Here is a 12,500-nt window from a genome sequence, read left to right as displayed (position 1 = left end):
ATTGTAAAGCGACAGCATTTTCATCGAGACGGAGCAGAAAAGGTATTTTGGCAGCCTCCTCCTAAATGAGGTGGCGCGCGTTACACAGACCGCTCAGGCCAACGGGCTCGTCCGGGATTTGAACCCGGGACCTCTCGCACCCAAAGCGAGAATCATACCCCTAGACCAACGAGCCAGACAGATATCGAGCTGGCCGCGGCGTGAGCCCGAATGAGCTGAAAGTTTAGCAGGGAAGCTAAAACAGACGTCCAGCGGCACGCCGGCGTCTGCAACCTTCCCGTCCCAAGGCAACCGCTTCTTCTTTAATGCGGAAGTACAGCGGGATTGGCGACAACTTCTTAAAAGAGACGCCTCGCAGAGAAGAGGCGCTGTCCAGCTTGGGCTCGTCCGGGATTTGAACCCAGGACCTCTCGCACCCGAAGCGAGAATCATACCCCTAGACCAACGAGCCAGAAACCTGTGTGTGCTTTGCCGCCGGACGTGTCGAACTCCTCGAGGATGGATTGTCACTGCAAGCATTCGCTGATGAAACTGCGCGACGATAAAAAAATAAAAAATAAATAAATAAATAATGATAACAACACAAAAAAAATAAAAGAAGAAGACGTAAAAAGCCAGGTTTCAGGGTCTAGCATTAAATGACCATTCCCCGTTTCAAAATGCATCCTTCGAGTCAGCACAAACCATGCCTTTCCAGTGTAGATTGGAGCCGAGGTAGTCGAATCGCCCCGTTTGCTGGAGGACGATTTTCCGTCATCTCAAGGAAAGGACGTAAAAGAGGGCGCGCACGAAAGCTGCTGTGTGGGCTCGTCTGGGATTTGAACCCGGGACCTCTCGCACCCTAAGCGAGAATCATACCCCTAGACCAACGAGCCAGACAGCTGGCAGCTGATCCGGGCCCGGTGATCGGAAGAAGAGAAAGTTTAGCAGGGAGGCTAAAGGGACGTCGAGCGACAAAGCCTCTCGCTCTCTGCAGCCAAGCACTGTCGAGAGAAACTTCCCATTGCAAAGCGACGGCACCCGAGTGGCATTTTCTCTGAGGCGGAGCAGAAAGGTAAGGGTCCTCCTAAAATAAGGTGGCGCTGAGCGCTCGGGCTCGTCCGGGATTTGAACCCGGGACCTCTCGCACCCAAAGCGAGAATCATACCCCTAGACCAACGAGCCAGACAGATAGTGAAAGTCCCCCGGCGTGAGCCCGAATGTTGACCGTCAGGAGAACCTTCCGGTTCAAAACCAACAGCTTCTTCCTTTATGGGAGTAGAAAAGGGATAGGCGGCACCATCTTAAAAGCAACGGCCCACAGCGAAGAGCCGCGGCGACGTGTAGCGCTGCGAAGCTCGGGCTCGTCCGGGATTTGAACCCAGGACCTCTCGCACCCTAAGCGAGAATCATACCCCTAGACCAACGAGCCAGACCGTTAGCAGTGGCTCCGGGCCCAGAGTTGAGATGAAGAGAGACTTTCGCACAGGCGCTAAAAGGATGTCGAGTGCAGTCTTGATGGCGGCGGCGATGACGACAAAGCCACTGTCAGGGGAAACGTCCCATTGTAAAGCGACAGCATTTTCATCGAGACGGAGCAGAAAAGGTATTTTGGCAGCCTCCTCCTAAATGAGGTGGCGCGCGTTACGCAGACCGCTCAGGCCAACGGGCTCGTCCGGGATTTGAACCCGGGACCTCTCGCACCCAAAGCGAGAATCATACCCCTAGACCAACGAGCCAGACAGATATCGAGCTGGCCGCGGCGTGAGCCCGAATGAGCTGAAAGTTTAGCAGGGAAGCTAAAACAGACGTCCAGCGGCACGCCGGCGTCTGCAACCTTCCCGTCCCAAGGCAACCGCTTCTTCTTTAATGGGGAAGTACAGCGGGATTGGCGACAACTTCTTAAAAGAGACGCCTCGCAGAGAAGAGGCGCTGTCCAGCTTGGGCTCGTCCGGGATTTGAACCCGGGACCTCTCGCACCCGAAGCGAGAATCATACCCCTAGACCAACGAGCCAGAAACCTATGTGTGCTCTGCCGCCGGACGTGTCGAACTCCTCGAGGATGGATTGTCACTGCAAGCATTCGCTGATGAAACTGCGCGACGATAAAAAAATAAAAAATAAATAAATAAATAATGATAACAACACAAAAAAAATAAAAGAAGAAGACGTAAAAAGCCAGGTTTCAGGGTCTAGCATTAAATGACCATTCCCCGTTTCAAAATGCATCCTTCGAGTCAGCACAAACCATGCCTTTCCAGTGTAGATTGGAGCCGAGGTAGTCGAATCGCCCCGTTTGCTGGAGGACGATTTTCCGTCATCTCAAGGAAAGGACGTAAAAGAGGGCGCGCACGAAAGCTGCTGTGTGGGCTCGTCCGAGATTTGAACCCGGGACCTCTCGCACCCTAAGCGAGAATCATACCCCTAGACCAACGAGCCAGACAGCTGGCAGCTGATCCGGGCCCGGTGATCGGAAGAAGAGAAAGTTTAGCAGGGAGGCTAAAGGGACGTCGAGCGACAAAGCCTCTCGCTCTCTGCAGCCAAGCACTGTCGAGAGAAACTTCCCATTGCAAAGCGACGGCACCCGAGTGGCATTTTCTCTGAGGCGGAGCAGAAAGGTAAGGGTCCTCCTAAAATAAGGCGGCGCTGAGCGCTCGGGCTCGTCCGGGATTTGAACCCGGGACCTCTCGCACCCAAAGCGAGAATCATACCCCTAGACCAACGAGCCAGACAGATAGTGAAAGTCCCCCGGCGTGAGCCCGAATGTTGACCGTCAGGAGAACCTTCCGGTTCAAAACCAACAGCTTCTTCCTTTATGGGAGTAGAAAAGGGATAGGCGGCACCATCTTAAAAGCAACGGCCCACAGCGAAGAGCCGCGGCGACGTGTAGCGCTGCGAAGCTCGGGCTCGTCCGGGATTTGAACCCGGGACCTCTCGCACCCTAAGCGAGAATCATACCCCTAGACCAACGAGCCAGACCGTTAGCAGTGGCTCCGGGCCCAGAGTTGAGATGAAGAGAGACTTTCGCACAGGCGCTAAAAGGATGTCGAGTGCAGTCTTGATGGCGGCGGCGATGACGACAAAGCCACTGTCAGGGGAAACGTCCCATTGTAAAGCGACAGCATTTTCATCGAGACGGAGCAGAAAAGGTATTTTGGCAGCCTCCTCCTAAATGAGGCGGCGCGCGTTACGCAGACCGCTCAGGCCAACGGGCTCGTCCGGGATTTGAACCCGGGACCTCTCGCACCCAAAGCGAGAATCATACCCCTAGACCAACGAGCCAGACAGATACCGAGCTGGCCGCGGCGTGAGCCCGAATGAGCTGAAAGTTTAGCAGGGAAGCTAAAACAGACGTCCAGCGGCACGCCGGCGTCTGCAACCTTCCCGTCCCAAGGCAACCGCTTCTTCTTTAATGCGGAAGTACAGCGGGATTGGCGACAACTTCTTAAAAGAGACGCCTCGCAGAGAAGAGGCGCTGTCCAGCTTGGGCTCGTCCGGGATTTGAACCCGGGACCTCTCACACCCGAAGCGAGAATCATACCCCTAGACCAACGAGCCAGAAACCTATGTGTGCTCTGCCGCCGGACGTGTCGAACTCCTCGAGGATGGATTGTCACTGCAAGCATTCGCTGATGAAACTGCGCGACGATAAAAAAATAAAAAATAAATAAATAAATAATGATAACAACACAAAAAAAATAAAAGAAGAAGACGTAAAAAGCCAGGTTTCAGGGTCTAGCATTAAATGACCATTCCCCGTTTCAAAATGCATCCTTCGAGTCAGCACAAACCATGCCTTTCCAGTGTAGATTGGAGCCGAGGTAGTCGAATCGCCCCGTTTGCTGGAGGACGATTTTCCGTCATCTCAAGGAAAGGACGTAAAAGAGGGCGCGCACGAAAGCTGCTGTGTGGGCTCGTCCGGGATTTGAACCCGGGACCTCTCGCACCCTAAGCGAGAATCATACCCCTAGACCAACGAGCCAGACAGCTGGCAGCTGATCCGGGCCCGGTGATCGGAAGAAGAGAAAGTTTAGCAGGGAGGCTAAAGGGACGTCGAGCGACAAAGCCTCTCGCTCTCTGCAGCCAAGCACTGTCGAGAGAAACTTCCCATTGCAAAGCGACGGCACCCGAGTGGCATTTTCTCTGAGCCGGAGCAGAAAGGTAAGGGTCCTCCTAAAATAAGGCGGCGCTGAGCGCTCGGGCTCGTCCGGGATTTGAACCCGGGACCTCTCGCACCCAAAGCGAGAATCATACCCCTAGACCAACGAGCCAGACAGATAGTGAAAGTCCCCCGGCGTGAGCCCGAATGTTGACCGTCAGGAGAACCTTCCGGTTCAAAACCAACAGCTTCTTCCTTTATGGGAGTAGAAAAGGGATAGGCGGCACCATCTTAAAAGCAACGGCCCACAGCGAAGAGCCGCGGCGACGTGTAGCGCTGCGAAGCTCGGGCTCGTCCGGGATTTGAACCCGGGACCTCTCGCACCCTAAGCGAGAATCATACCCCTAGACCAACGAGCCAGACCGTTAGCAGTGGCTCCGGGCCCAGAGTTGAGATGAAGAGAGACTTTCGCACAGGCGCTAAAAGGATGTCGAGTGCAGTCTTGATGGCGGCGGCGATGACGACAAAGCCACTGTCAGGGGAAACGTCCCATTGTAAAGCGACAGCATTTTCATCGAGACGGAGCAGAAAAGGTATTTTGGCAGCCTCCTCCTAAATGAGGCGGCGCGCGTTACGCAGACCGCTCAGGCCAACGGGCTCGTCCGGGATTTGAACCCGGGACCTCTCGCACCCAAAGCGAGAATCATACCCCTAGACCAACGAGCCAGACAGATATCGAGCTGGCCGCGGCGTGAGCCCGAATGAGCTGAAAGTTTAGCAGGGAAGCTAAAACAGACGTCCAGCGGCACGCCGGCGTCTGCAACCTTCCCGTCCCAAGGCAACCGCTTCTTCTTTAATGCGGAAGTACAGCGGGATTGGCGACAACTTCTTAAAAGAGACGCCTCGCAGAGAAGAGGCGCTGTCCAGCTTGGGCTCGTCCGGGATTTGAACCCGGGACCTCTCGCACCCGAAGCGAGAATCATACCCCTAGACCAACGAGCCAGAAACCTATGTGTGCTCTGCCGCCGGACGTGTCGAACTCCTCGAGGATGGATTGTCACTGCAAGCATTCGCTGATGAAACTGCGCGACGATAAAAAAATAAAAAATAAATAAATAAATAATGATAACAACACAAAAAAAATAAAAGAAGAAGACGTAAAAAGCCAGGTTTCAGGGTCTAGCATTAAATGACCATTCCCCGTTTCAAAATGCATCCTTCGAGTCAGCACAAACCATGCCTTTCCAGTGTAGATTGGAGCCGAGGTAGTCGAATCGCCCCGTTTGCTGGAGGACGATTTTCCGTCATCTCAAGGAAAGGACGTAAAAGAGGGCGCGCACGAAAGCTGCTGTGTGGGCTCGTCCGGGATTTGAACCCGGGACCTCTCGCACCCTAAGCGAGAATCATACCCCTAGACCAACGAGCCAGACAGCTGGCAGCTGATCCGGGCCCGGTGATCGGAAGAAGAGAAAGTTTAGCAGGGAGGCTAAAGGGACGTCGAGCGACAAAGCCTCTCGCTCTCTGCAGCCAAGCACTGTCGAGAGAAACTTCCCATTGCAAAGCGACGGCACCCGAGTGGCATTTTCTCTGAGGCGGAGCAGAAAGGTAAGGGTCCTCCTAAAATAAGGCGGCGCTGAGCGCTCGGGCTCGTCCGGGATTTGAACCCGGGACCTCTCGCACCCAAAGCGAGAATCATACCCCTAGACCAGGGCCGTCCAACGTGCGGCCCTCCAGCTGCTGCAGGACTACATCTCCCATAATGCTCTTTCAGCTAAGGGTCTGGCTGAGGAGTATGGGAGATGTAGTCCTGCAGCATCTGGAGGGCCGCACGTTGGACGCCCCTGCCCTAGACCAACGAGCCAGACAGATAGTGAAAGTCCCCCGGCGTGAGCCCGAATGTTGACCGTCAGGAGAACCTTCCGGTTCAAAACCAACAGCTTCTTCCTTTATGGGAGTAGAAAAGGGATAGGCGGCACCATCTTAAAAGCAACGGCCCACAGCGAAGAGCCGCGGCGACGTGTAGCGCTGCGAAGCTCGGGCTCGTCCGGGATTTGAACCCGGGACCTCTCGCACCCTAAGCGAGAATCATACCCCTAGACCAACGAGCCAGACCGTTAGCAGTGGCTCCGGGCCCAGAGTTGAGATGAAGAGAGACTTTCGCACAGGCGCTAAAAGGATGTCGAGTGCAGTCTTGATGGCGGCGGCGATGACGACAAAGCCACTGTCAGGGGAAACGTCCCATTGTAAAGCGACAGCATTTTCATCGAGACGGAGCAGAAAAGGTATTTTGGCAGCCTCCTCCTAAATGAGGCGGCGCGCGTTACGCAGACCGCTCAGGCCAACGGGCTCGTCCGGGATTTGAACCCGGGACCTCTCGCACCCAAAGCGAGAATCATACCCCTAGACCAACGAGCCAGACAGATATCGAGCTGGCCGCGGCGTGAGCCCGAATGAGCTGAAAGTTTAGCAGGGAAGCTAAAACAGACGTCCAGCGGCACGCCGGCGTCTGCAACCTTCCCGTCCCAAGGCAACCGCTTCTTCTTTAATGCGGAAGTACAGCGGGATTGGCGACAACTTCTTAAAAGAGACGCCTCGCAGAGAAGAGGCGCTGTCCAGCTTGGGCTCGTCCGGGATTTGAACCCGGGACCTCTCGCACCCGAAGCGAGAATCATACCCCTAGACCAACGAGCCAGAAACCTATGTGTGCTCTGCCGCCGGACGTGTCGAACTCCTCGAGGATGGATTGTCACTGCAAGCATTCGCTGATGAAACTGCGCGACGATAAAAAAATAAAAAATAAATAAATAAATAATGATAACAACACAAAAAAAATAAAAGAAGAAGACGTAAAAAGCCAGGTTTCAGGGTCTAGCATTAAATGACCATTCCCCGTTTCAAAATGCATCCTTCGAGTCAGCACAAACCATGCCTTTCCAGTGTAGATTGGAGCCGAGGTAGTCGAATCGCCCCGTTTGCTGGAGGACGATTTTCCGTCATCTCAAGGAAAGGACGTAAAAGAGGGCGCGCACGAAAGCTGCTGTGTGGGCTCGTCCGGGATTTGAACCCGGGACCTCTCGCACCCTAAGCGAGAATCATACCCCTAGACCAACGAGCCAGACAGCCGGCAGCTGATCCGGGCCCGGTGATCGGAAGAAGAGAAAGTTTAGCAGGGAGGCTAAAGGGACGTCGAGCGACAAAGCCTCTCGCTCTCTGCAGCCAAGCACTGTCGAGAGAAACTTCCCATTGCAAAGCGACGGCACCCGAGTGGCATTTTCTCTGAGGCGGAGCAGAAAGGTAAGGGTCCTCCTAAAATAAGGCGGCGCTGAGCGCTCGGGCTCGTCCGGGATTTGAACCCGGGACCTCTCGCACCCAAAGCGAGAATCATACCCCTAGACCAACGAGCCAGACAGATAGTGAAAGTCCCCCGGCGTGAGCCCGAATGTTGACCGTCAGGAGAACCTTCCGGTTCAAAACCAACAGCTTCTTCCTTTATGGGAGTAGAAAAGGGATAGGCGGCACCATCTTAAAAGCAACGGCCCACAGCGAAGAGCCGCGGCGACGTGTAGCGCTGCGAAGCTCGGGCTCGTCCGGGATTTGAACCCGGGACCTCTCGCACCCTAAGCGAGAATCATACCCCTAGACCAACGAGCCAGACCGTTAGTAGTGGCTCCGGGCCCAGAGTTGAGATGAAGAGAGACTTTCGCACAGGCGCTAAAAGGATGTCGAGTGCAGTCTTGATGGCGGCGGCGATGACGACAAAGCCACTGTCAGGGGAAACGTCCCATTGTAAAGCGACAGCATTTTCATCGAGACGGAGCAGAAAAGGTATTTTGGCAGCCTCCTCCTAAATGAGGCGGCGCGCGTTACGCAGACCGCTCAGGCCAACGGGCTCGTCCGGGATTTGAACCCGGGACCTCTCGCACCCAAAGCGAGAATCATACCCCTAGACCAACGAGCCAGACAGATATCGAGCTGGCCGCGGCGTGAGCCCGAATGAGCTGAAAGTTTAGCAGGGAAGCTAAAACAGACGTCCAGCGGCACGCCGGCGTCTGCAACCTTCCCGTCCCAAGGCAACCGCTTCTTCTTTAATGCGGAAGTACAGCGGGATTGGCGACAACTTCTTAAAAGAGACGCCTCGCAGAGAAGAGGCGCTGTCCAGCTTGGGCTCGTCCGGGATTTGAACCCGGGACCTCTCGCACCCGAAGCGAGAATCATACCCCTAGACCAACGAGCCAGAAACCTATGTGTGCTCTGCCGCCGGACGTGTCGAACTCCTCGAGGATGGATTGTCACTGCAAGCATTCGCTGATGAAACTGCGCGACGATAAAAAAATAAAAAATAAATAAATAAATAAAAAATGATAACAACACAAAAAAAATAAAAGAAGAAGACGTAAAAAGCCAGGTTTCAGGGTCTAGCATTAAATGACCATTCCCCGTTTCAAAATGCATCCTTCGAGTCAGCACAAACCATGCCTTTCCAGTGTAGATTGGAGCCGAGGTAGTCGAATCGCCCCGTTTGCTGGAGGACGATTTTCCGTCATCTCAAGGAAAGGACGTAAAAGAGGGCGCGCACGAAAGCTGCTGTGTGGGCTCGTCCGGGATTTGAACCCGGGACCTCTCGCACCCTAAGCGAGAATCATACCCCTAGACCAACGAGCCAGACAGCTGGCAGCTGATCCGGGCCCGGTGATCGGAAGAAGAGAAAGTTTAGCAGGGAGGCTAAAGGGACGTCGAGCGACAAAGCCTCTCGCTCTCTGCAGCCAAGCACTGTCGAGAGAAACTTCCCATTGCAAAGCGACGGCACCCGAGTGGCATTTTCTCTGAGGCGGAGCAGAAAGGTAAGGGTCCTCCTAAAATAAGGCGGCGCTGAGCGCTCGGGCTCGTCCGGGATTTGAACCCGGGACCTCTCGCACCCAAAGCGAGAATCATACCCCCAGACCAACGAGCCAGACAGATAGTGAAAGTCCCCCGGCGTGAGCCCGAATGTTGACCGTCAGGAGAACCTTCCGGTTCAAAACCAACAGCTTCTTCCTTTATGGGAGTAGAAAAGGGATAGGCGGCACCATCTTAAAAGCAACGGCCCACAGCGAAGAGCCGCGGCGACGTGTAGCGCTGCTAAGCTCGGGCTCGTCCGGGATTTGAACCCGGGACCTCTCGCACCCTAAGCGAGAATCATACCCCTAGACCAACGAGCCAGACCGTTAGCAGTGGCTCCGGGCCCAGAGTTGAGATGAAGAGAGACTTTCGCACAGGCGCTAAAAGGATGTCGAGTGCAGTCTTGATGGCGGCGGCGATGACGACAAAGCCACTGTCAGGGGAAACGTCCCATTGTAAAGCGACAGCATTTTCATCGAGACGGAGCAGAAAAGGTATTTTGGCAGCCTCCTCCTAAATGAGGCGGCGCACGTTACGCAGACCGCTCAGGCCAACGGGCTCGTCCGGGATTTGAACCCGGGACCTCTCACACCCAAAGCGAGAATCATACCCCTAGACCAACGAGCCAGACAGATATCGAGCTGGCCGCGGCGTGAGCCCGAATGAGCTGAAAGTTTAGCAGGGAAGCTAAAACAGACGTCCAGCGGCACGCCGGCGTCTGCAACCTTCCCGTCCCAAGGCAACCGCTTCTTCTTTAATGCGGAAGTACAGCGGGATTGGCGACAACTTCTTAAAAGAGACGCCTCGCAGAGAAGAGGCGCTGTCCAGCTTGGGCTCGTCCGGGATTTGAACCCGGGACCTCTCGCACCCGAAGCGAGAATCATACCCCTAGACCAACGAGCCAGAAACCTGTGTGGGCTCTGCCGCCGGACGTGTCGAACTCCTCGAGGATGGATTGTCACTGCAAGCATTCGCTGATGAAACTGCGCGACGATAAAAAAATAAAAAATAAATAAATAAATAATGATAACAACACAAAAAAAATAAAAGAAGAAGACGTAAAAAGCCAGGTTTCAGGGTCTAGCATTAAATGACCATTCCCCGTTTCAAAATGCATCCTTCGAGTCAGCACAAACCATGCCTTTCCAGTGTAGATTGGAGCCGAGGTAGTCGAATCGCCCCGTTTGCTGGAGGACGATTTTCCGTCATCTCAAGGAAAGGACGTAAAAGAGGGCGCGCACGAAAGCTGCTGTGTGGGCTCGTCCGGGATTTGAACCCGGGACCTCTCGCACCCTAAGCGAGAATCATACCCCTAGACCAACGAGCCAGACAGCTGGCAGCTGATCCGGGCCCGGTGATCGGAAGAAGAGAAAGTTTAGCAGGGAGGCTAAAGGGACGTCGAGCGACAAAGCCTCTCGCTCTCTGCAGCCAAGCACTGTCGAGAGAAACTTCCCATTGCAAAGCGACGGCACCCGAGTGGCATTTTCTCTGAGGCGGAGCAGAAAGGTAAGGGTCCTCCTAAAATAAGGCGGCGCTGAGCGCTCGGGCTCGTCCGGGATTTGAACCCGGGACCTCTCGCACCCAAAGCGAGAATCATACCCCTAGACCAACGAGCCAGATAGTGAAAGTCCCCCGGCGTGAGCCCGAATGTTGACCGTCAGGAGAACCTTCCGGTTCAAAACCAACAGCTTCTTCCTTTATGGGAGTAGAAAAGGGATAGGCGGCACCATCTTAAAAGCAACGGCCCACAGCGAAGAGCCGCGGCGACGTGTAGCGCTGCGAAGCTCGGGCTCGTCCGGGATTTGAACCCGGGACCTCTCGCACCCTAAGCGAGAATCATACCCCTAGACCAACGAGCCAGACCGTTAGCAGTGGCTCCGGGCCCAGAGTTGAGATGAAGAGAGACTTTCGCACAGGCGCTAAAAGGATGTCGAGTGCAGTCTTGATGGCGGCGGCGATGACGACAAAGCCACTGTCAGGGGAAACGTCCCATTGTAAAGCGACAGCATTTTCATCGAGACGGAGCAGAAAAGGTATTTTGGCAGCCTCCTCCTAAATGAGGCGGCGCGCGTTACGCAGACCGCTCAGGCCAACGGGCTCGTCCGGGATTTGAACCCGGGACCTCTCGCACCCAAAGCGAGAATCATACCCCTAGACCAACGAGCCAGACAGATATCGAGCTGGCCGCGGCGTGAGCCCGAATGAGCTGAAAGTTTAGCAGGGAAGCTAAAACAGACGTCCAGCGGCACGCCGGCGTCTGCAACCTTCCCGTCCCAAGGCAACCGCTTCTTCTTTAATGCGGAAGTACAGCGGGATTGGCGACAACTTCTTAAAAGAGATGCCTCGCAGAGAAGAGGCGCTGTCCAGCTTGGGCTCGTCCGGGATTTGAACCCGGGACCTCTCGCACCCGAAGCGAGAATCATACCCCTAGACCAACGAGCCAGAAACCTGTGTGTGCTCTGCCGCCGGACGTGTCGAACTCCTCGAGGATGGATTGTCACTGCAAGCATTCGCTGATGAAACTGCGCGACGATAAAAAAATAAAAAATAAATAAATAAATAATGATAACAACACAAAAAAAATAAAAGAAGAAGACGTAAAAAGCCAGGTTTCAGGGTCTAGCATTAAATGACCATTCCCCGTTTCAAAATGCATCCTTCGAGTCAGCACAAACCATGCCTTTCCAGTGTAGATTGGAGCCGAGGTAGTCGAATCGCCCCGTTTGCTGGAGGACGATTTTCCGTCATCTCAAGGAAAGGACGTAAAAGAGGGCGCGCACGAAAGCTGCTGTGTGGGCTCGTCCGGGATTTGAACCCGGGACCTCTCGCACCCTAAGCGAGAATCATACCCCTAGACCAACGAGCCAGACAGCTGGCAGCTGATCCGGGCCCGGTGATCGGAAGAAGAGAAAGTTTAGCAGGGAGGCTAAAGGGACGTCGAGCGACAAAGCCTCTCGCTCTCTGCAGCCAAGCACTGTCGAGAGAAACTTCCCATTGCAAAGCGACGGCAACCGAGTGGCATTTTCTCTGAGGCGGAGCAGAAAGGTAAGGGTCCTCCTAAAATAAGGCGGCGCTGAGCGCTCGGGCTCGTCCGGGATTTGAACCCGGGACCTCTCGCACCCAAAGCGAGAATCATACCCCTAGACCAACGAGCCAGACAGATAGTGAAAGTCCCCCGGCGTGAGCCCGAATGTTGACCGTCAGGAGAACCTTCCGGTTCAAAACCAACAGCTTCTTCCTTTATGGGAGTAGAAAAGGGATAGGCGGCACCATCTTAAAAGCAACGGCCCACAGCGAAGAGCCGCGGCGACGTGTAGCGCTGCGAAGCTCGGGCTCATCCGGGATTTGAACCCGGGACCTCTCGCACCCTAAGCGAGAATCATACCCCTAGACCAACGAGCCAGACCGTTAGCAGTGGCTCCGGGCCCAGAGTTGAGATGAAGAGAGACTTTCGCACAGGCGCTAAAAGGATGTCGAGTGCAGTCTTGATGGCGGCGGCGATGACGACAAAGCCACTGTCAGGGGAAACGTCCCATTGTAAAGC

At 54.7% G+C, this 12,500-nt stretch overlaps 39 non-coding genes across 39 annotated transcripts; all 39 read right to left on the bottom strand.

The window, feature by feature from the left end:
* Window positions 1-103: 103 nt before the first annotated feature.
* Window positions 104-175, bottom strand: TRNAP-UGG (transfer RNA proline (anticodon UGG)). Its single transcript has one exon. It is a non-coding gene; the product is annotated as a tRNA-Pro (tRNA).
* Window positions 176-379: 204 nt separating this feature from the next.
* Window positions 380-451, bottom strand: TRNAP-CGG (transfer RNA proline (anticodon CGG)). The gene has a single exon. It is a non-coding gene; the product is annotated as a tRNA-Pro (tRNA).
* A 352-nt stretch (window positions 452-803) lies between these two features.
* Window positions 804-875, bottom strand: TRNAP-AGG (transfer RNA proline (anticodon AGG)). Its single transcript has one exon. It is a non-coding gene; the product is annotated as a tRNA-Pro (tRNA).
* Window positions 876-1,092: 217 nt separating this feature from the next.
* TRNAP-UGG (transfer RNA proline (anticodon UGG)) lies at window positions 1,093-1,164 on the bottom strand. Its single transcript has one exon. It is a non-coding gene; the product is annotated as a tRNA-Pro (tRNA).
* Window positions 1,165-1,339: 175 nt separating this feature from the next.
* TRNAP-AGG (transfer RNA proline (anticodon AGG)) lies at window positions 1,340-1,411 on the bottom strand. The gene has a single exon. It is a non-coding gene; the product is annotated as a tRNA-Pro (tRNA).
* A 235-nt stretch (window positions 1,412-1,646) lies between these two features.
* On the bottom strand, window positions 1,647-1,718 carry TRNAP-UGG (transfer RNA proline (anticodon UGG)). The gene has a single exon. It is a non-coding gene; the product is annotated as a tRNA-Pro (tRNA).
* A 204-nt stretch (window positions 1,719-1,922) lies between these two features.
* TRNAP-CGG (transfer RNA proline (anticodon CGG)) lies at window positions 1,923-1,994 on the bottom strand. The gene has a single exon. It is a non-coding gene; the product is annotated as a tRNA-Pro (tRNA).
* Window positions 1,995-2,346: 352 nt separating this feature from the next.
* TRNAP-AGG (transfer RNA proline (anticodon AGG)) lies at window positions 2,347-2,418 on the bottom strand. The gene has a single exon. It is a non-coding gene; the product is annotated as a tRNA-Pro (tRNA).
* Window positions 2,419-2,635: 217 nt separating this feature from the next.
* Window positions 2,636-2,707, bottom strand: TRNAP-UGG (transfer RNA proline (anticodon UGG)). The gene has a single exon. It is a non-coding gene; the product is annotated as a tRNA-Pro (tRNA).
* A 175-nt stretch (window positions 2,708-2,882) lies between these two features.
* Window positions 2,883-2,954, bottom strand: TRNAP-AGG (transfer RNA proline (anticodon AGG)). The gene has a single exon. It is a non-coding gene; the product is annotated as a tRNA-Pro (tRNA).
* A 235-nt stretch (window positions 2,955-3,189) lies between these two features.
* Window positions 3,190-3,261, bottom strand: TRNAP-UGG (transfer RNA proline (anticodon UGG)). Its single transcript has one exon. It is a non-coding gene; the product is annotated as a tRNA-Pro (tRNA).
* A 204-nt stretch (window positions 3,262-3,465) lies between these two features.
* TRNAP-CGG (transfer RNA proline (anticodon CGG)) lies at window positions 3,466-3,537 on the bottom strand. The gene has a single exon. It is a non-coding gene; the product is annotated as a tRNA-Pro (tRNA).
* A 352-nt stretch (window positions 3,538-3,889) lies between these two features.
* Window positions 3,890-3,961, bottom strand: TRNAP-AGG (transfer RNA proline (anticodon AGG)). Its single transcript has one exon. It is a non-coding gene; the product is annotated as a tRNA-Pro (tRNA).
* A 217-nt stretch (window positions 3,962-4,178) lies between these two features.
* On the bottom strand, window positions 4,179-4,250 carry TRNAP-UGG (transfer RNA proline (anticodon UGG)). Its single transcript has one exon. It is a non-coding gene; the product is annotated as a tRNA-Pro (tRNA).
* A 175-nt stretch (window positions 4,251-4,425) lies between these two features.
* On the bottom strand, window positions 4,426-4,497 carry TRNAP-AGG (transfer RNA proline (anticodon AGG)). The gene has a single exon. It is a non-coding gene; the product is annotated as a tRNA-Pro (tRNA).
* Window positions 4,498-4,732: 235 nt separating this feature from the next.
* Window positions 4,733-4,804, bottom strand: TRNAP-UGG (transfer RNA proline (anticodon UGG)). Its single transcript has one exon. It is a non-coding gene; the product is annotated as a tRNA-Pro (tRNA).
* Window positions 4,805-5,008: 204 nt separating this feature from the next.
* Window positions 5,009-5,080, bottom strand: TRNAP-CGG (transfer RNA proline (anticodon CGG)). The gene has a single exon. It is a non-coding gene; the product is annotated as a tRNA-Pro (tRNA).
* A 352-nt stretch (window positions 5,081-5,432) lies between these two features.
* On the bottom strand, window positions 5,433-5,504 carry TRNAP-AGG (transfer RNA proline (anticodon AGG)). Its single transcript has one exon. It is a non-coding gene; the product is annotated as a tRNA-Pro (tRNA).
* A 610-nt stretch (window positions 5,505-6,114) lies between these two features.
* TRNAP-AGG (transfer RNA proline (anticodon AGG)) lies at window positions 6,115-6,186 on the bottom strand. The gene has a single exon. It is a non-coding gene; the product is annotated as a tRNA-Pro (tRNA).
* Window positions 6,187-6,421: 235 nt separating this feature from the next.
* TRNAP-UGG (transfer RNA proline (anticodon UGG)) lies at window positions 6,422-6,493 on the bottom strand. Its single transcript has one exon. It is a non-coding gene; the product is annotated as a tRNA-Pro (tRNA).
* Window positions 6,494-6,697: 204 nt separating this feature from the next.
* On the bottom strand, window positions 6,698-6,769 carry TRNAP-CGG (transfer RNA proline (anticodon CGG)). The gene has a single exon. It is a non-coding gene; the product is annotated as a tRNA-Pro (tRNA).
* A 352-nt stretch (window positions 6,770-7,121) lies between these two features.
* Window positions 7,122-7,193, bottom strand: TRNAP-AGG (transfer RNA proline (anticodon AGG)). Its single transcript has one exon. It is a non-coding gene; the product is annotated as a tRNA-Pro (tRNA).
* A 217-nt stretch (window positions 7,194-7,410) lies between these two features.
* On the bottom strand, window positions 7,411-7,482 carry TRNAP-UGG (transfer RNA proline (anticodon UGG)). Its single transcript has one exon. It is a non-coding gene; the product is annotated as a tRNA-Pro (tRNA).
* A 175-nt stretch (window positions 7,483-7,657) lies between these two features.
* On the bottom strand, window positions 7,658-7,729 carry TRNAP-AGG (transfer RNA proline (anticodon AGG)). The gene has a single exon. It is a non-coding gene; the product is annotated as a tRNA-Pro (tRNA).
* Window positions 7,730-7,964: 235 nt separating this feature from the next.
* On the bottom strand, window positions 7,965-8,036 carry TRNAP-UGG (transfer RNA proline (anticodon UGG)). Its single transcript has one exon. It is a non-coding gene; the product is annotated as a tRNA-Pro (tRNA).
* Window positions 8,037-8,240: 204 nt separating this feature from the next.
* Window positions 8,241-8,312, bottom strand: TRNAP-CGG (transfer RNA proline (anticodon CGG)). Its single transcript has one exon. It is a non-coding gene; the product is annotated as a tRNA-Pro (tRNA).
* Window positions 8,313-8,668: 356 nt separating this feature from the next.
* Window positions 8,669-8,740, bottom strand: TRNAP-AGG (transfer RNA proline (anticodon AGG)). The gene has a single exon. It is a non-coding gene; the product is annotated as a tRNA-Pro (tRNA).
* Window positions 8,741-8,957: 217 nt separating this feature from the next.
* On the bottom strand, window positions 8,958-9,029 carry TRNAP-UGG (transfer RNA proline (anticodon UGG)). Its single transcript has one exon. It is a non-coding gene; the product is annotated as a tRNA-Pro (tRNA).
* Window positions 9,030-9,204: 175 nt separating this feature from the next.
* TRNAP-AGG (transfer RNA proline (anticodon AGG)) lies at window positions 9,205-9,276 on the bottom strand. Its single transcript has one exon. It is a non-coding gene; the product is annotated as a tRNA-Pro (tRNA).
* Window positions 9,277-9,511: 235 nt separating this feature from the next.
* On the bottom strand, window positions 9,512-9,583 carry TRNAP-UGG (transfer RNA proline (anticodon UGG)). The gene has a single exon. It is a non-coding gene; the product is annotated as a tRNA-Pro (tRNA).
* Window positions 9,584-9,787: 204 nt separating this feature from the next.
* TRNAP-CGG (transfer RNA proline (anticodon CGG)) lies at window positions 9,788-9,859 on the bottom strand. Its single transcript has one exon. It is a non-coding gene; the product is annotated as a tRNA-Pro (tRNA).
* A 352-nt stretch (window positions 9,860-10,211) lies between these two features.
* On the bottom strand, window positions 10,212-10,283 carry TRNAP-AGG (transfer RNA proline (anticodon AGG)). The gene has a single exon. It is a non-coding gene; the product is annotated as a tRNA-Pro (tRNA).
* A 217-nt stretch (window positions 10,284-10,500) lies between these two features.
* On the bottom strand, window positions 10,501-10,572 carry TRNAP-UGG (transfer RNA proline (anticodon UGG)). The gene has a single exon. It is a non-coding gene; the product is annotated as a tRNA-Pro (tRNA).
* Window positions 10,573-10,743: 171 nt separating this feature from the next.
* TRNAP-AGG (transfer RNA proline (anticodon AGG)) lies at window positions 10,744-10,815 on the bottom strand. The gene has a single exon. It is a non-coding gene; the product is annotated as a tRNA-Pro (tRNA).
* A 235-nt stretch (window positions 10,816-11,050) lies between these two features.
* Window positions 11,051-11,122, bottom strand: TRNAP-UGG (transfer RNA proline (anticodon UGG)). The gene has a single exon. It is a non-coding gene; the product is annotated as a tRNA-Pro (tRNA).
* A 204-nt stretch (window positions 11,123-11,326) lies between these two features.
* Window positions 11,327-11,398, bottom strand: TRNAP-CGG (transfer RNA proline (anticodon CGG)). The gene has a single exon. It is a non-coding gene; the product is annotated as a tRNA-Pro (tRNA).
* A 352-nt stretch (window positions 11,399-11,750) lies between these two features.
* On the bottom strand, window positions 11,751-11,822 carry TRNAP-AGG (transfer RNA proline (anticodon AGG)). Its single transcript has one exon. It is a non-coding gene; the product is annotated as a tRNA-Pro (tRNA).
* Window positions 11,823-12,039: 217 nt separating this feature from the next.
* TRNAP-UGG (transfer RNA proline (anticodon UGG)) lies at window positions 12,040-12,111 on the bottom strand. Its single transcript has one exon. It is a non-coding gene; the product is annotated as a tRNA-Pro (tRNA).
* A 175-nt stretch (window positions 12,112-12,286) lies between these two features.
* TRNAP-AGG (transfer RNA proline (anticodon AGG)) lies at window positions 12,287-12,358 on the bottom strand. Its single transcript has one exon. It is a non-coding gene; the product is annotated as a tRNA-Pro (tRNA).
* Between the last annotated feature and the right edge of the window lie 142 nt (window positions 12,359-12,500).

Source organism: Spea bombifrons, chromosome 1, assembly GCF_027358695.1.
Source record: "Spea bombifrons isolate aSpeBom1 chromosome 1, aSpeBom1.2.pri, whole genome shotgun sequence".
Taxonomy (NCBI): domain Eukaryota; kingdom Metazoa; phylum Chordata; class Amphibia; order Anura; family Pelobatidae; genus Spea; species Spea bombifrons.
Note: the sequence above shows the minus strand (reverse complement) of the source record. Positions and strands in the feature narration are given on the sequence as shown.